Source organism: Podarcis bocagei, assembly GCF_964188305.1.
Source record: "Podarcis bocagei genome assembly, chromosome: 11".
Classification (NCBI taxonomy): domain Eukaryota; kingdom Metazoa; phylum Chordata; class Lepidosauria; order Squamata; family Lacertidae; genus Podarcis; species Podarcis bocagei.
This window is the reverse complement of record NC_138136.1, coordinates 3,208,465-3,228,405: the sequence shown is the minus strand read 5'-3', so window position 1 is coordinate 3,228,405 and position 19,941 is coordinate 3,208,465. Positions and strand designations below refer to the sequence as shown.

The 19,941-nt window shown below is 45.5% G+C and overlaps 1 long non-coding RNA gene across 1 annotated transcript in view; it reads right to left on the bottom strand.

Moving 5' to 3' along the window:
- LOC308597891 overlaps window positions 1-12,260 on the bottom strand; it is a 345,019-nt gene extending 332,759 nt beyond the window's left edge. The window contains exon 1 of the long non-coding RNA XR_014013258.1: window positions 11,912-12,260. This is a non-coding gene — a long non-coding RNA (uncharacterized lncRNA). The remainder of the gene's footprint in view (window positions 1-11,911) is intronic.
- Between the last annotated feature and the right edge of the window lie 7,681 nt (window positions 12,261-19,941).

Here is a 19,941-nt window from a genome sequence, read left to right as displayed (position 1 = left end):
CTGGACCCGAGGACAGTCGAGGGGCCTCCAGTTCCTTTATTGTATCCAAATTGGCAGGGAGGTCATGGCGGAGCAACAGAACCTTCTCCGCAAAAAAGCTCGCAAATGCCTCACAGCTGTGTGTCAAATTGTTATTTAAATTTGGCTGTCCTTTGAGGGACGTTAAAGACCAAATTATACTAAATAATTGTGCCGGGCGAGAGCTAGCAGATGCAATGGAGGCCAAGAAGTAGGACTTCTTAGCGGCCTTCACTGCCATCTCGTAGGTTTTCATAAAAGCCCTATAAGATGTTCTTGAAGCTCCGTCACGGGCACCCCGCCATACTCGCTCTAGCCGTCTGAGGTCCCGCTTCATTTTCCGAAGCTCCTCGGTAAACCAGGGAGCCCGGTTTCTGCGGGGTCGCAGAGGGCGCTTAGGTGCGATCTCATCGATGGCTGCCAGGAGCTGGGTATTCCAGCCCTCAACAAGCTCAGTCAATGAGTCGCCAGGGGGAGCAAGGTCCCGCAAGGCTTGACGGAATCTATCAGGGTTCATCAGCCTCTGCGGGTGATCCCAAATCGGCTCACCACCTAAGCAGGGTGGGGGTAGAACGTCAATCCTGGCTTTCAGAGCGTAGTGATCAGACCATGGCACCTTCATTGAAGGAAACATGATCACATCTATACCGACACCAAAGATCAAATCCAGCGTGTGGCCTGCTTGGTGTGTGGGGCCCGAAACAAACTGGGAGAGCCCTAGTGTCACCATGGAAGACACCAGGTCCAGAGCCTGTGAAGGAGGGACTGGCATCAGCATGGATGTTGAAGTCCCCCAGTACCAATAGGTTAGGGAACTCCAAGGCCCAGCCGGCCACTGCCTCCAGCAGGCCTGACAGGGTGGCTGCTGGTGCGCTAGGTGGCCGGTACACCAGCCAGACAGCCAAGCTCACCTCGGAGCCCCACACTAGGCCAACACATTCAATGCCGGGGATCAATGGCGATGGTAGAGCCCTGGAAGAACAATCTTCCTGGATTAATAATGCCACCCCTCCCCCCCCAGGCCCACAGTCTGTGACTGGTGGAGGACGGAGAAACCCGGGGGTGCCATCTCTCGTAAGGTAACAGTTTCCCCTTCGCGCACCCAGGTCTCCGTTACACAAGCCAGGTCGACCCCCTGCGAGGTGAAGAAATCTCGCAGGGTGGCGGTTTTGTTGCCTATAGACCTGGCATTGCACAACACCAGTGACGGAGGTGAGTAATCCTTGCTCACCCTACCCTCGTCTCTCGGGATGGGGCGCAGATTGGAAGGGGTACGAGCATATCCGTATCTCGATCCCCTTCGCCTATGACATCTGCCCCCACCGCCATATCTCCCTCGCCCCTCCACAGTAGGAATCCCAAGCCTCATACTCGCCTCCATTTACAAAATATAAAAGCAAAAAAAAAAAAAACCCCAAAAAACAGTTACACCAAAACAAAACCAATCCCCACCCCACTCAACAACCATCCCACCCCAACCCAAAATAAAACAAAACAAAATAAAAATACATGAATAAAAACCACCGTTTATGGTGGTACAACAAAGTAAAAAGTAAAAGCACTTTTAAAACACTTTAAAATATATAAAAACATTTTAAACATTTGCTGCAGCAGCACCAGTGTCCTTAAAGTTGTGGTGGTGGTGAGTGTGGGCCCCGCCCCCTGGCCTGGTGGAGGGGGCTTGCAGGGGGAAGAGTCCTCCCCGCAAACTCACGGCGAAGCGGCAGCAGCAATGTCCCGAGGCCTCCTTGGAGCCTTATATGCTGAGGTGGAGCATGGGGCCTGCCCCCAGGCCCAAGGTGGAGAATGGGCTTGCAGGGGGAGCGGTCCTCCCCAAGACTCACCGGCAAAGCAGCAGCAGCAGTAAAGTGAGAGCTGGAAAGTGCTGAATATGTCATAAAGATAAGACATATTTAACACGTGGTGGGGGCACAGATATTTTGGCAAATGATAACTGAGATGTTCAGGTAAATGTTTAAGTTACAGAACTTAAACACAATGCAGAGCCGCTATTGTGCTTATAAAGTTGGACACAAGGAAATGAGAGTACAAGGAAACACCAAACACAAATTTTGTACATAGTGACTATTGCAAGGATGCTATATATTATATATCCCTTTTCTGAAGTGAAGGTGCTATTGTCACTGGGGAGTTATTTAATTAAACCATTCATCATTAGGGTTTAGAAAGATATGGGCCTTGTACATGGCTATTGATAATTGAGATGCTCAGCTATTGTACATGGCAAAATACGGTGGCTACTTCAGAAATAACATTGCTCAGTTTGAAAGAGATGTATTTGGACTTATGATCAATGAATCCTATTAAGTCAATTGAATTGCCCTGGAGTAAATGGATTGTGCCTTTGGCTATGTCTGTACTAGTGGAGTTGTACATCCAACCTGCATTAACTATACTGTACAGTTGCATATCAGATGCAGCAGCAGCATACATGGCTGGCACAGACGATCAAGGCAATCATTGGTCTACTTATGCTGTTGGTGACTATATTGTGCGAGGGAGCAGGGGTGGCACTGGGCTGGATTACTCTTATCACGCTCTTCTTTAAATAGGCATATTCTCTCTCAGGCTATATTGTCAAATGAATATATACAACAACACTGAATTTTTTAGAAGCATTTCACAAGTCCATCATTAAATTATGGGAAACAATTCTGCACCTGTTGAGCTACTAACAGTGGGGCTTCCCCAGTTCTGTGGGATTGCCTTCTTCTCGAGGTGTGACAGGCACCCACAACTGGAAACAATTGTAGATACTTCTGTCTCAACAGGCTTTCCAAGCTGGATGAATGGGTCTCTGCCATGGATATCTATTTAGTGTTTAGTTTTGTTTTCAATTTAGCTGATGGTGTTTTTGCGTGTGTTTCAGAGGTTTTCATTGTGCATCACCTTGAGGTGTGTGTGTGTGCTCGCACACGTGCATGTATGGATACATGATCTAGATGATGACCTTTACAAATGTGCCAAATTTCAAACAGATCTGATAAAAATTGTCACAGGTACAGCAAATTCAAAAGTGCTAGAAACTGACACATTGATCCTTTTATGCTCCCATTTTTTTCTTCCCCCAACACTGTGTGGGTGAGGTTTGGCACATTATTCTATAGGATTAACGTTGTCAACAATTTAAAGCCCAAACTGCAGGTGTAACATGTATCAATTCAAGCATATATACAAAATGCTCAAAATGTCGAGCTTTTATTCAGTGAAACAGTATTTTTAAAGTTGAACAAAGATTTGATGGCTTAGGGGTTGAATCTTTTAAACTGGAGCATATTGTTCAGTGCAAATAGAAACTGAACCCATGGAAATCCATGTTCCCTCTCTTTTTAAGCATGTTGCACAAGTGCAGTGACATTGCATTGATTTTATCCCCACCCCCCACATGTTGAAATACTGCTCAGAGCACTCGTCCCATATCTCCAATGATTGGGGAAAAAGTAGGTTAGTAGAGTGTGTTGCTAGGAGACCAATGTCAGCATCATCTATGACCTTGCAGGGTATAAAGAAATTGTATAGATTTATTGAGCTCAGTGGCACATTGTCTAAGTCCTGTGCTCTCTGGCTGCTATTCTGTTTTTGTCTGCAACAGCTCATGCACACTCATGTGCACACATAGATGCACAACTAGAGAAAGCTCCCCCTTTCTCTTTCACATGCACATATGCACACACATGCTTCTTCACCACACTAGAGAAGCTACTGGCACACTTCCTAGTTCCTCTGTCTTACGACTTCACTGCTTTTAACTGTGCCATATTCCCTTTGTGAACAAAAGCTCCATAAAAGCAGCACCAGCAAAATCTCGCCTCTTAGAAGCCTACATACTTCTTTTCCAGACTGTCACTGTAAGGAATAATATAGGAATTGTTTCTGTCGGGTAACACCATGACAAAAAAAAAGCCCCCCTACAAACACAACACAGTAATTTTGCTGTCACATTCAAAATGATTTCTCAAAGTTACATCCACAGTTTTCACACCTGAGTTGGCTTAAGGTTAAACAATCAGATAACGGATTCTGGCATTCTCGTCATTGCAATGTTTTTTTACCCTTAAACCCTGAGAAGTACACAGAAAAACAGATATTTTTGCACTTAAAAGAAGTGAATTAAAAATTAAAATATATTTTATAAGATCCCTCAGATGTGGAAAATATCTTTTTTAACCATCAGATCTAGATACACAACACACACACATGTTTGTGTGTTTAAATTTAATGATGCATACCAAATACATAGGCTATGAATGTGAGCTTCTGTTGCATGCAGGAGATGATCTCTAATAAAAAATTAATATAAATGCATTCTTTTGTGCATTTATATTTATTAAAATAAGCCTTTTGAAGACTTAGAGCTCTTGAGCTTTACTTTATGTAATACTGGGGTGGAGGGAGAAGAGGTTCTTCAAAATAACATAAATTAATAAATGAACTGCCATCACAGCCTACTAAGACGTACATATTTAAAATGCTTAGGATGGGATATATCAAGCAAATTGCTAGTGAAACAGGCCTTCCCATTACGTCAGCATAGCAAAGGCAGATAGATACACAAGCTGTTCAGAAATGTACCAGCCATGTCTGAAAAAAGAATTAGGTTTTCTTTTCACATGAACACCAAATAAAGGCAAGATAGATATACAAGACATGGCTGCTTCTGTAACTCAGCCCTGGATTCTTGGGTGGGGAGAAGAGGAGCCTTGGGGAAATATGATCAAGGAGAAGACTTATTAATATGCCTGCATTGTAATTCTGAAAGCCCCTCCTTCAGAATAGCTCCATGTAAGTCAGTGGGGCTCTTTTGGAATAAGGGATTGGCGACTGTAGTTCTAACCAGAATATAGCTATAAAGACTAAAACCATAGGAGGAAACTTGCTGAAGTGGTCAGGCCAGTTTGTCAAGGGAACAGTTTGAGCTGCTCAGCTAAGTATCCACCATTCACATCCAAAGAGTGAATTCTGTTGCCATAGAGTCAAATTCAGGCCCATGCAGGGGAGCCAGCGAGCCAAATGCACACGCCCCTGGCCTCAGAGGGTGCCAGGCACTGACTGCTTATTTGTTTGAGTTTATAACTAGCAAGACTGCTGCCTGCGTCCTCAGACAAGCTCTGCACGGCCCTAGTCAAACGGGTGGACCTTTTCTCACTTCACCTGGTTGGATGCCACCATCATCCCAGGATGGAGATCAATAGGAAAGTAGTGTGGGTGAGTTTGGACTGGAGGCTGGAGAGACAGAGGCATGTCTTGCTCTGTACTGAAGCTAAAGGGTGACTTAGGGCTTCTTAGGTAGCCTAATGGGGAAGCAAGATCAGCTGGAGTGTTAACGCTGGGAAACTCTTCATCCTTCGCTCAGGTTGTATACATGTGTAAATAAAACAATGCATTATGAAGATGCCACCGTCTCTGTTAACCTTCATCCCAAGGAAACTGAACCTTGGGTAAGCGCTTGAACCTTTAGAGTCCTTCATCACTTGGAAATTAGGGTTGCACGTGATATAGATTGATAGCTATTATAGATAGGCAGATATAAGGCCATTTTCTAAAGACAAACTCTAAGAATAGTCCAGGGCAGTAAAATATTCAAAAGGATTTGGACACAAATCTGCCTCTCATGGTTGTCATGGCTGTCAAAAGCAGAACACTGCGGTATAGCATCTTGAGCAGCGTGAGTCTGAACTGGGAAATCTGGTTTGAACTTCTTTCTCATCTATTAAGCTCACTAGGTGGACTTGCAGTTTACATTAGAGCAGTATTGTGCCAGTCATGGCTTTTCAAAAACAAGAAGAAAAGGAACTGTAGGGTGCAGAGAGTTGCTATGAGAGCCCTAGTACCTTCACAGAGCTACAATTCCCAGAGTTCCCTGGTAAGAGGGATTGATCACTCTGGGAATTGTCGCTCTGGGAGGGGAATAGGGGTTTCCTAACAACTGCATGAAATCTATCGTGCAGTTGAGTCATTAAGCAATCATTCATTCTGGCAGTTTTGTAAGAATGGGGACACGGGACAAGTATATCAGTGTAATTCCTTTATCAGAACAATCTATATATCATTGCATGCACACAAGCACTGAGGGGTATAAATACCAGCACAGCCTAGGTGATGCTAACTGAACTCTAGTCAGTAGGACTTAGCCATATATGGCATGAACATTCACACTGATGGCTAGACTGATGCAAAGCAGTCATGGGGCTTCTGAACATTTGGCCATAGCAAAGAAATGGGTTCAAATACAAGACTACATCTGAAGTTATACAGAATGGACATACGTACATGTGCAATTCAACAGCTTTCTCTTCAGTTCTTAAAATAGCCTTAGAAGTATATGAGATATTCATGGTTTAGTCATTTAGATTTTTGAATTATCATATTCTGAAAATCTTAGGCTATATATGATATTACATAGGGTAGAACCACAGCAGTGTTTGTGGTGGATGTAAAATACTATCAGAATGAATGTTAGGTACAGGCTTACATAGGTTTCTCTACAAGTGTTGTGTGTGATTTTTAGTTAGTCAGAGAACTAGCTCCAGATGTGAGAACTCCCGAAATAAGTCACTCAGTGGGCATGCCCTGGCATAGGCTCCACCTCATCTCGGTGGCAATAATGTTGCAGCAAGGAGCCATAGCACTACACCAATCTGGGGTGGGTTAGTGTCTGCGGCTCACCTGTTTTGATGTTCCCATAATGCTCTGGGGCACATCCTAATGGTGCCTTCTCCCCTGGCCACAACTGCCAAAGCAATGGAGCTGACAGATAGGCCAACTCAAATGCTGTTGTGTCCTCCAGGGATGCTGGGTCCTCAGCAACTGCTTGGCTATGTTGAGATGCTACTATCAGCCCAGAAGGACCTCTTTCCCTTCAGCTGAAACAACACTGATGCACATCCTACAGACTAATCTGCTCATGGAAGTAGGAAGACAGAGTTCTTTATGGGGTCACACAGCCCCCATAAAAGCTCAGTTATTCAGGGTTCTAAGATGTAGGAGATCCTCCACAGATTCAAAAGGCTGTAGATAGTTGCCCTCCATGAACTGGAAGATGATGAAAAGGGTGAAGGAGGGGAGGCTGAGATAGTGAGCTGTCTTCTTCTCACTTGTCAACTAACACTAAAGGAATGCCTGAAGACAGATATTTTACATGAGATCAGGGTTAGAAGGCCTTTTTTTCAGCTTGAGGGCTACATTCCCTTCTAGACTACCTTCTGGGGGCCGGTGGTGGGCAGGGTCAGGGGCAAAAGTGGACAGAGCAATGAATGTAAATTGTACTTTTGTACAGTAGTCTCCACCTGAGGTTCTCGATCCTGGAGGTATAGATAAAGGCATACCTTCCAATTCAATGCAGCCCAAGTCTGGGATGCCATCTTCCAGGTCCACACTTCCATGCACTTCACATGACCTGCACAAGATCACTGCTTCCCCAAAAACACTTTTTTTCTGGAACCTTGCCAAAAAACATGTGTTTCGGGGAACCACACAAGATCAATACCCTAAATTGGATTTTTGGGGCAGCAATCTTACACAGTACCCCAAAACATGTTTTGGGGCATAGTGCCCCCAAAACGCGTGGCCCAAAATCACACAAGATCACAGTAACCATATTAGCTGCTGTCCTCTTGTAAGAAAAAATGGGATGTCCCATTTTTTTCAGGGCAGTTGACTCTATTAAGGTCCTTAATAGAAATGTAATAAGAAATGAAATGCAAATAAGGGATTTGGTAATACCCCCCCCAAAAAAAAACATTTTAATGCATCTTTAGACCTTGGCCTTTCTGTAATGGGCAGGAGCTGAATTTACCGTATTTTTTGCCCCATAGGACGCACTTTTCCCCTTCAAAAATGAAGCCTGGAGAGCGAGAGGGGTCAGTGCGCACCGATCTTCGCGCAGATCTCCGTAAGCCGTGGGAGCCCGCGCCGGGCTCCCGCGGCTTGCGGAGAGTTGCCTGCATGCTGAAGGCTGGGTGCGCTGAGCTCAGCACGCCCAGACTTAGCGCAGCTCTCCGCAAGGCATGGGAGCCTGGCACTGGGCTCCCACAGCTTGCAGAGAGTTGCCTGTTCTGGGGGCTGGGGTCGGGGGAAGCTCGGGCTTCCCCCGCCCCAGCCCCGCGCCTGGGGAAAAAATCCCCCCCCTTTATTTCCCCCACAAAAAACTAGGTGCGCCTTATTGGACGGTGCGTCCTATAGGGCAAAAAATACGGTAATTTGTTCTTTTATACCTGAAGCTGCAAGCAAGTTCAGGTGGGAGAGCCAAATGCCATTTCCCTCAGGCAACTGGGTTGAAGGGCTTCCTTTTGGATCCGTTGTCAAGAAAGTCACTAGAAGTTTACTCTCATGGAATGGATTGGGATGATTCAGCGCTGTGCCCTGGAAACTGGGCCACCACGTTTAATGAGAATACATTTAAATTTCTTTGATATTTCTTTGTGGTATCGTACAAAAGCCCTTGGGGTACAACCTGTTCCTTCTTAGTTACATCAGCTTTGTTAAATAAGCAAATCATCAGTTACCTGGATTGGGTATGTGCTGTGCATTAGCACCTTTTTCTTGTAAGGAAGAAACAGTTTGCCTTTCTGCCAAGGACTGTTTTATATTAGACAATTAGCTATACTGGAACAAATGCTAAAAAGGTGTTACGACTGCAAATGTAAATAACTTAGCTGTTGTTTTAAAATGGTGCACAAAATTTCCATCTTGTTTTCAGGAGAACGAAGATTAAAACACACACATATATATCCTCCTTCCCTGTACCCTGCAATTCCTGGTCTATAAATATGTATTGCAATGCAAAAAGGAACGAGGAGTGGGCACTGAGTAAATGTCTAATTTGAAGATTACAAGAAGGAGAGCTGTAAGTTGATGTGGCGGGGGGGGAAGCAAAAGGGGGGAAGAAGACTGTAACAGTTCTGAAATATATTTTCATAATTTTAATGCAAGAATAGCTGAGGCCAGCAATTTAAGATTGCTGGAGCTAAAACAAAGTAAGTTTTCACTGCAGTCACAAATATGCACAAAGATACACACACACACACGAGGAGAAATTCGATTCAGTTCACATTTAAAGGTGAATATTCTTAAATCACACTTTCCAAAACAATTCACAAACTGATACAGTAATCCTGCAGAAATTTATAGTTCTCTGAATTTTTGTTGTGGTTATCCAGCCAAATAATGTATACAAAATGCACAGGCTCGTGTAAAGTACTCATAAAACGCATATATTAGTAAAACAACAACACACAAAATTCCATTGCAAAAAACTGCATAGAAAACTGTGTACTTTGGAATAAATTGACACTAAAATGCTGGTGAATTTCATGAGTGCTTCAAAAGAAAAATCAAAACAGTGTCAAAATGTGCAGAACTGAACTTAAGATTGGAAGAATGAGAAACTGAGAGAAGCTGAAATGGGCAGATTCACCAATCCTTCACACACACACACACACACACACACACACACACACACACACACACACTTTATTTATTTAATGTCCTGCAATTGCACAGTGGCTACAGGGAATTTGGGGCATTGTCCATTTTGGGTTTATTTGGGGTGGGGTGGGGTGGGGTGCGATCCTTGAGGAGATTTCACCCCTCCCATATCCAAGAATCTGCTGATGTTCTCTGCTGATGTAAAGGGCAGAGAATGAATAAATGCATGAAATGATTTGGAGGCTTGCTTTCCAAACTCTTTTTTTCTACAAAATGCATAGTTGTTTTACATATTTGCATCAAATAATAATTTAATAATAATTTTCTTTTTTTGGTACCCTGAACATCTGACTGGGTTGCCCCAACCGCTCTGGGCAGCTTCCAACAAATATAAAAGCACAATAAAACATCAAATATTAAAACTCTTCAACACCACAATGCCTTACAGCTCTCTACACAGAATGTGCAAGTTTAAAAATATATATAGAAAACACAATGCCAATGCGGCATTCACCATGACTTGGGCACACACATTGATAGTCCTACAAATCCAAGCAGTGTGGTGCAGGCAAAATTTCCAGAAATGGCAGCCTTGCATTTCAGCAGCTGCAGTGCCCTTCCTTGGCAGTGCGTCACATCTCCTTTGCTTATGTGGCATATGGGTTGCCTTCAACTTTGCCCTCTTTATCATCACCTTCAGTGGAGGCACTAGGCTAGACAAGTCCTGAAATGAGCAGGGAAGCTGGAGGTCCCAGGTGGCATCTGAGTTCAGATGTCCTTAGCAGACACCTGCGTCCTTTCCTTGTCATGCTTGCCATTCCTTCCTCTGAGAGTGAACACAGAGCATGCTTGGCAGTTGCAGGACCCTGGTGCCTTTTGTGGCAGAGGAGCATCTGCATCTTCAGATGACCTTTCATCATGATGACCTTGCTGTGGGCTACTAAAAATATAAAAAAATGCTATAAAGAACACAGCACAACATGAAATACAAACTGAAGGCTACAAAAAACAAACACTCTCCCCTTATTGTTTCTTCATTTCTAATAGAACAAAACATCCTCACAGAAATATATGTAGGCTTGGCAGTTTTGATGAAAGCTTTCCACAATTATTGAGTGTGACAAATAGAACCCAATTGGTAATCTGATTTCTTTTTCTGCAGATGTTTTGACAAAAGAAAGTCCCAGATTCTCAAACTGTGTACTAGTGGTAGTACTACTTCTAATGCTGCTGCTGCTGCTGCTGCTGCTGCTGCTGCTACTACTACTACTACTACTACTACTACTACTACTAGTGGTGGTACTAGTAGTAGTAGCAGTAAGGAAGGGCCACAGCTCAGTGGTGGAGTATCTGCATCACATGCTTTCTCCTGGTGAGACCAGAGGACATCCCTGTCTGGAACACTGGAAAGTGCTGCTAGTCAGGGAAGATAATTCTGAGCTAGATGGATCAATGGTCTGATTCTGTATAAGCCAGTTTCCTATATTCTTATGTTAGTGGCACTTCTTTATTTATATATATCCTGGAGAGATATTTATATATATCTTCTGGAGAGCAATGAACAGCTTCATCTTAAAACCATATGATATAATCAATAGAAATGCAAGTGCAACGACCAATTTCTAAAAGCAATTACAAGATGCAACCAACACTTAAAACAAAGCACAAATTTGATAGCAGCAGGAGAAAAGAATTAATTCATTTTTGAAAATAGGGTGGTAAAAAATAAGAATAATCTTGCAACAATACAGTTATTCGTTGCACATTAAAAGTCCATCAAAATTAAGTCCAGCAAAGCTTAACGGAAGCTTGATAGGAGGAAGGAATATCCTGCCATGAGTGGTTCTTCCCATTATTTCTGGAACATTCCTATCTCCTTGCCCTTCCAGTAAATTTGGTAATGTCAGATCAGTGTTAAGCGTGGCACTGGGTGATGTTAACCAAAGTTCATATGGTAAAATGTAGCTGAACAAGGGAAGTGTTAGGTGGATTTGTAGCTGGTTGACTGATTGAACTCAAAGAGTACTCATTAACGGTCCCATGTCATCCGGGGGGAAAGTGACAAGTGGGGTGCCGCAGGGTCTTGTCCTGGGCCCATTGTTGTTCCACATCTTTATAAACAATTTGGATAAAAGAATTGAGGGGATGCTCATCAGATTTGCAGATGAAACCAAACTGGGAGGGGTGGCAGTGCCACAGAAGACAGAATCAGAATTCAAAATGACCTTAACGGATTGGAGAACTGGGCCCAAAATAACAAAATGAATTTCAGTAGGGACAAATGTACAGTTTTGCACTTAGGCAGGAAGAACCAGATGCATAAATAGAAGATGGGGGACACCAGGCTTGCCAGTAGTACATTTGAAAATAATCTAGGGGTCTTAATGGAGCACAAGCTGAACATGAGTCAACAATGTGATGCAGCAGCAAAAAAAGCTAATGCTACTCTAGTTGCATCAACAGAAGTCTAGTATCCAGATCAAGGGAAGTAATAGTACCACTCTATTCTGCTTTGGTCAGATCACAACTAGAATACTGTGTCCACTTCTGGGCAGCACAATTTAAGAAGGATGCTGACAAGCTGGAATGTGTGCAGAGAAGGGCAACCAAGATGATCCAGGGTCTGGAAACCAAGCCTTGCGAGGAATGACTGAGGGAGCTGGGTATGTTTAGCCTGGCAAAGAGGAGACTGAGAGGAGATATGGTAGCCATCTTCAAATATCTCAAGGGCTGTGACATGGAAGAGGGAACAAGCTTGTTTTCTCCTGCCCTGGTAGGTAGGACTTGAACCAATGGCTTCAAGTTACAAGAAAGGAGATTACATCAGGAAGAAACTTTCTGACAATAGGACTTCCGGGGTGGCGCCATCAGTAATGGCGGATTCCCTCTGATCCGGAGGGACTGGCTCCACGGAAAACGGATCTGTTCCGCTACGGCGAAGCGGGGACCCTTTAAAAAATCACAGGCGGATGAAGCCTGTGACCATGGGACTCGGCAGGCACCTTTAGCGCCCCCCCAATTCGTAAAGGAATCCAATTACGGGCTCCGGAGCGAAGAGGGGCTAGTGGCGCGGTGCTGAGAGTCAACTGCTTCTTCCGTGGAGCGAAGCCACACAGCCGCTGCCGGAGAGCGCTACCTTTTTCCTGGGACAATTTGGCTACAAAAACAACTATCTGTGAGCAGATTAAATTTGGACAATTGGACTTTAAACAACGATCTGTAAGTAGAACGGAAAATTGGATTAAGAGATTCCTCTTAATTTGGCACTGAAGCGGGAAGGTCTAAACAGGAAGTCAGCCTTCCGTTTCTTGTAGATAGATTAAAGCAAAGACATGGCAAGCTAGAGTTTAGAAAATCTTTTATAAAGGATCAACTTTCATCATCTAAAACTACTGAACCCCCTTCGGAAGCAGGAGAAGAAGGGGGATTTTTTCCAGATTGTTTAAACCTGCAGAAAGAGTGTAAAGAAAAGTAATTTTCCACCGTCTTGAACCTGGGAGCGGGGTGTCAGGACAGACGTTTTTGGGAAGTTCATTGACTATAGACAAATGTTTTTGACAGATAGTTAAAAAGAATAAAAAAATTCCTTCCAGTAGCACCTTAAAGACCAACTAAGTTAGTTCTTGGTATGAGCTTTCGAAAGCTCATACCAAGAACTAACTTAGTTGGTCTTTAAGGTGCTACTGGAAGGAATTTTTTTATTTTGACTATGGCAGACCAACACGGCTACCTATCTGTAGTTAAAAAGAAGAGAAACATAGTGATTCCATTGTTCTCTTTCGCATTTTAAAGGAACAATATTTGACAAAATATCTGAAAAGGGAAACTTTGTTGTTAGATCTGCTGTTAAAAGAAGAAAAGAAAAGAGATTGATACAAATAGAAGTTCTTCCCCTAGAGGGAGCTTGTGAAACTGTTATTAAATTTGAACTGGAGAGCGTCGCAGCTGCAACAGATTAAGATCATGGGAACAGACTTCTGACCTTGCATAACAATGTATTCAGAGGCTCTGGTGCGAGCTTTCTGCAAGACAAGTGCTTTATTGGAACAGTTACATGAGAAGACGGATTTGATGACTGTTGCTGTCAGAGCTGCTTCCAGATCCTAGCTCACAGAGGATCACGCTAGCCAGCGTTCACTTTATAAAAGTCTTTATTGAGTTACAGTTTCCATTCTCAAGCTGCCGCGTGCAGCTCTACGTCTTATGGGTTAGACCGGCGAAGCTCCGTCTGAGTCTCCACCCCCTGTACACCAGCTTAATACCCTAGCCTTACTCCACCTTTTCCGCCTGACCGTTCTTCTCTGGGTCCCTCTGCCCCCCGCGGTCTCTTCCTTCCTGGACTCTTCTGACGCTGACCCCCCGGACCCTTCTGTCTCCTTGCGTCGGGCTTTAGGACCTGGCTCCCTTTCCAAGCTGCTTACTGCGCCACCTTCCTGTGTATTTGAACTTGGCGCGCGCGCCCAACCTTCCACTTTCCGCTTAACCGTTTCTTCGCTCCCCGATGGAGGTGTGGCCACTCCTGACTCATGCCCTCCCCCCTGCTGCGAGCTGCCAGAGCTCGATACCTGGCGCCCTTCCTCTCCACTGCGCTCTGTTGGTGACGCTGGCCCCGATTTCCAACTGCTGCCCTCTGAGCCCCCTCTGGACCCTTCTTCCTGGGATGTCCCCCTAGGCTCCCCCCTAGCTCTGGCCACTGGCGCTCCTTTCTGTGAATCTTCTGATTCACTGGAAAGACTCGGAGATCTCGGGTCGTCGTCATCACTCATCTTTTCTTCGGCCTCCTCCCCCTCGCTCTCTGTTTCCTCCCTTGCCCTCGCCTCTGCTCCTGAACCCCTGACAGTTGCGATTAGAAATTTTGGACAGGTAGTGGGTATCTATATAGAACTCACCCAGGAATCAACCCAGGAGTGTGCTCTGACAGATCAGATGAGGGAGGAGGTTGTTGTTGGACCTCGGGTGGCAGAGATGGAGGGAACTGTGGCCCAGCAGGAACATGAGTTGTTGGATTTGACAAATGAACTTGGAAAAAGCCAGATTTGGAGAGATAGAGTTTTGTTGGGCTTGGAGATGGGGGGCTGGATAGACCCCCCTATGCAAGGATGTCTTGACTTTTCAAGTCTGGCAATGGGCTGTGAGGAGTTTGGGGTTGTGGGGGTCCTCAACTCTGGAGGGATCTTGAAACATGCTTTTAAATACTACATGGAGCTCAGTGTGGATTATGGAAAAGGGGCTGATCTGTCGAGAAGGGACAAAAATACTGTCATGTTGGAGTTTCCACGAGTGAAAGGACCAGGAGACAAAGTAAAGTACAGGTATAAATATGAAGAAGATCTGCGGAAGGGACATGGAAGAGACTTAAGGGCTTCGGACATAAGATTACCAGGTTAATGAACTAGATGGATGGGATAGAAAGGACTGACAAAACCCGGGACCAGGAGGAAGAGACGCTGGATGAAGACTGGAAGAAAGTTTTAATTTTTTTTTATCTAGGATTGTTTTGTAAAATTAATGAGTATTAGAAAAATGTTGGAACGAAATTATTTGGCTTTAGCAGAAATGTTAAAAAGAACTATGCAATAATATGTTATGGTTATGAGAAATTGGTATAAATAAGATTTAAGTTTTATGTTTTAGGGTCTTTTATAGCAAGATAAGGTTAAAATAGATTAAGGTAATTTAATGACAGAATATTATGAAAAATGGGAAGGATTTGCTGTGATAATTAATAACTAGAATACAAAAAAGGGAGGTGTGAGGAGGTCGATGAAATAAGGCAATGACAGTTAAGGATTTGGGAATATTGGATTTGTTTTAAAAATTTTGTGGTTTATTTTTGTTTTGTTTTTTGTTTTTTGATTTTGATTTTTATCGTTTGATTACTGTTTGCTTTTTCCTTGTTTTTTTCCCCTTTATCTCTTTGTATTTTTTGTAATTTTAAAATGTTTAATAAATATCATTTTTTTAAAAAAAGAAACTTTCTGACAATAAGAACTGTTTGACATTGGAACGGTTGTGGACTCTTCTTCCTTGGAGGTTTTTAAGCAGAGGTTGGATGGCCATCTGTCATGGATGCTGTAGCTGAGATCCCTGCCTTGCAGGCGGTTGGACTAGATGAACCTTGAAGTCCCTTCCAACTCTACAATTCTATGATTCTACATGCTGGGCATCTTTGAATCTTGAGGGTGTAGTCTTCTTGGGGTTGCTGGCACCTACTCTTCACATTCCAGGTGCTAAGGAAGAACAGTGACCTCACAGAGTGAACAGAGTGAACTTGCATCTTACAACACCATCATTTCAACCATGGTACACCTTCTAGAGTTTAGCTTCCAGGGAGGGTATTGTAACAAGGTGCTAAGGAATCACTAATATGTGTTATAAAAACTTGATAATGTGTCTTGAGGGAGCAAGGACAATAAGCATTTCCTGGTATTGTTCAAAAGAGTCTCTTAGGATGTGATCTGTCAACACATTCACTGTAATATTCCCCCAGGCAATTCCTGCACCAAAGCTAATCTGTCTGTGCTGTAATGGTGTCATAAATAAAGGGGTTGCAAGGCTGTGTCACAATGAATTCTTTAGTTAGCACATGTAAGCATCTATAATTGAGATGTTTGTCTGAACACAGTTTGACCTTTTCCCAGTTACCCTTAACTGCATGCTAGTCGAGGGCTCCAATTAGCTCTGAAGCACACACAGATTGGCGGCGGGAGGGAGGGGAGACAAGAGTCACCATGTCAAATCAGTAGAAAGAGTTCTTAACCTTGTGTAGAGAGAAAGTAGCAGAGCAGCCTGGTGGAGTCAATGGTTGCCCCATTGCCCCACTGAATGAAACCACAAAAGTGGTTTTCACCTTGTTCATTTTGGATCTCGTTTAACAACACAGCTGTTATACAACTGAATGAATGCTTGAGGAAAACATGAATGGTGCCATGTATCCAATTCTATTAAAATGAAATAAATATAAAGCAGCATTTGGTACCGTAGGAGCAACTTCTGGGAAACGTTAGGTGCTTTTCAATCCCATTTATGTCTAAGAAAATGCTTACATTCCCTGCACAGAAATAATGGAAGTTCTTTTCCCCCACTTACAAACATTTAACAGTGAATAACTAATACTTAAATGTTTGGATTTGTAGAATCATAAAGTCCAGAAATCATAGAATCATAGAATCATAGAATCATAGAATCATAGAATCATAGAATCATAGAATCATAGAGTTGGAAGAGACCACAAGGGCCATCGAGTCCAACCCCCTGCCAAGCAGGAAACACCATCAGAGCACTCCTGACATATGGTTGTCAAGCCTCTGCTTAAAGACCTCCAAAGCAGGAGACTCCACCACACTCCTTGGCAGCAAATTCCACTGTCGAACAGCTCTTACTGTCAGGAAGTTCTTCCTAATGTTTAGGTGGAATCTTCTTTCTTGTAGTTTGGATCCATTGCTCCGTGTCCGCTTCTCTGGAGCAGCAGAAAACAACCTTTCTCCCTCCTCTATGTGACATCCTTTTACATATTTGAACATGGCTATCATATCACCCCTTAACCTCCTCTTCTCCAGGCTAAACATGCCCAGCTCCCTTAGCCGTTCCTCATAAGGCATCGTTTCCAGGCCTTTGACCATTTTGGTTGCCCTCCTCTGGACACGTTCCAGTTTGTCAGTGTCCTTCTTGAATTGTGGTGCCCAGAACTGGACACAGTACTCTAGGTGAGGTCTGACCAGAGCAGAATACAGTGGCACTATTACTTCCCTTGATCTAGATGCTATACTCCTATTGATGCAGCCCAGAATTGCATTGGCTTTTTTAGCTGCCGCGTCACACTGTTGGCTCATGTCAAGTTTATAGTCAACCAAGACTCCTAGATCCTTTTCACATGTACTGCTCTCAAGCCAGGTGTCACCCATCTTGTATTTGTGCCTCTCATTTTTTTTGCCCAAGTGCAATACTTTACATTTCTCCCTGTTAAAATTCATCTTGTTTGTTTTTGCCCAGTTCTCTAATCTGTCAAGGTCGTTTTGAAGTGTGATCCTGTCCTCTGGGGTGTTAGCCACCCCTCCCAGTTTGGTGTCATCTGCAAATTTGATCAGGATGCCCTTGAGTCCATCATCCAAGTCGTTGATAAAGATGTTGAATAAGACCGGGCCCAAGACAGAACCCTGTGGCACCCCACTAGTCACTCTTCTCCAGGATGAAGAGGAACCATTGATGAGCACCCTTTGGGTTCGGTCAGTCAGCCAGTTACAAATCCACTGAGTGGTAGCATAGTCAAGACCGCATTCTACCAGCTTCTTTACAAGAATATCATGGGGCACCTTGTCAAATGCCTTGCTGAAATCAAGGTAGGCTACATCCACTGCGTTCCCTTCATCTACCAGGCTTGTAATTGTGTCAAAAAACGAGATCAGGTTAGTCTGACATGACTTATTTTTCAGAAATCCGTGCTGACTATTGGTATCACAGCATTCCTTTCTAGGTGCTCACAGACTGTTTGCTTAATGATCTGCTCCAGAATCTTCCCTGGTATTGATGTCAGACTGACTGGGCGATAATTACCGTATTTTTCGCACCATAGGGCGCACCGGACCATAGGGCGCACCCAGTTTTTAGGGGGGAATTCAAGAAAAAAAATCTTTTTTTCCCCCGCAGCCCCAAAGAGCAGCGTACAGGCTGCACACAACCTCTCCCTGCCGGAGGGGTTGCGTGCAGCTATGGATCAAGCCAAGGCAGCGAGAGGGATGGATCCCGCTCGCTGTTTTGGCTTCCCCTTTAGCCCCGTGCAGCCTCTCCTTGGCGGAGGGGCTGCACAGGGCTTTCCTGGCTTTACTGGGAGGTGGGGGGATTCCCTCACCTCTCCCAAAAGCCCGCAGAAGCCGTGCAAACCCTTTAAAGAGATCGCGGCTTCTCCTGGCTTTCCTGGGAGGTGGGGGGATTCCCCCACCTCCCGCAAAACCGGCAGAAGCCGCACGCCTTTTAAAAGGGCTGCACGGCTTCTCCTGGCTTTCCTGGGAGGCGGGGGGATTCCCCCGCCTCCCGCAAAACCAGGCTCCCCCCCCCCGCCAGCCTTCTAACCAAGTCGGGGGACAGCGGGAATGGCGCGCTGCGCCTCTCCCGCTGTCTCCCGAGTTTGCGGGGCTGGCGACGGGGAGGAGCAGGCTCCCCCCCCAGCCTTCTAACCAAGTCGGGGGACAGCGGGAAGGGCGCGCTGCGCCTCTCCCGCTGTCCCCCGAGCTTGTGGGGCTGGCGGTGGGGCTCTCCTGAAGCCTGCCATCCCGCTATTCCCCGACCTGATCTGGAGGTTGTGGGGATGGTGGGGGGGGGGGAGAAGCAGGCTTGCTTCTCCCACCCCCAGCCTTCAGATCAGGTCGTGGAATAGCGGGATGGCGGAGCGCTGCCATCCCGCTATTCCCCGACCTGATCTGGAGGTTGTGGGGATGGTGGGGGGGAGAAGCAGGCTTGCTTCTCCCACCCCCAGCCTCCAGATCAGGTCGTGGAATAGCGGGATGGCGGAGCGCTGCCATCCCGCTATTCCCCGACCTGATCTGGAGGTTGTGGGGATGGTGGGGGGGGGAGAAGCAGGCTTGCTTCTCCCACCCCCAGCCTCCAGATCACGTTGGGGAATAGCGGGATGGCGGAGCGCTGCCATCTCGCTATTCCCCGACCTGATCTGGAGGTTGTGGGGATGGTGGGGGGGAGAAGCAGGCTCGCTTCTCCCACCCCCAGCCTCCAGATCAGGTCGGGGAATAGCGGGATGGCGGAGCGCTGCCATCCCGCTATTCCCCGACCTGATCTGGAGGTTGTGGGGATGGTGGGGGGGGGGAGAAGCAGGCTTGCTTCTCCCACCCCCAGCCTCCAGATCAGGTCGGGGAATAGCGGGATGGCGGCGCTTCGCCATCCCCCTATCCCCCGAGCTTGTGGGGCTGGGGGGGGGGAGAAGCAGGCTTGCTTCTCCCCCCGCCAGCCTCCAGATCAGGTCGGGGAATAGCGGGGTGGCGGCTCTGCGCCTCCCTGCTGTCCCCAGCTTTTGGGTGCAGGCTGCTGCCCGCAAGCCTTGCGAGCCCGCGGGACATCCCGCCGGGCTTGCAAGACTTGGGATAGCTTCCTGAAGCCTGGAGAGCGAGAGGGGTCGGTGCGCACGGACCCCTCTCGCTCTCCAGGCTTCAGCAAAAGCCTGCATACGCACCATAGGACGCACACACATTTCCCCTTCATTTTTGGAGGGGAAAAATTGCGTCCTATAGTGCGAAAAATACGGTATTTGAGTCCTCTCTTTTCCCCTTTTTGAAAATAGGGACAACATTTGCCCTCCTCCAGTCTGCCGGGACTTCGCCTCTTCTCCAGGAATTCTCAAAGATGACTGCCAGTGGTTCTGAGATCACATCTGCCAGTTCTTTTAATACTCTTGGATGCAGTTCATCTGGCCCTGGAGACTTGAATACATCTAAACTAGCCAAGTATTCTTGTACTATCTCCTTAGTT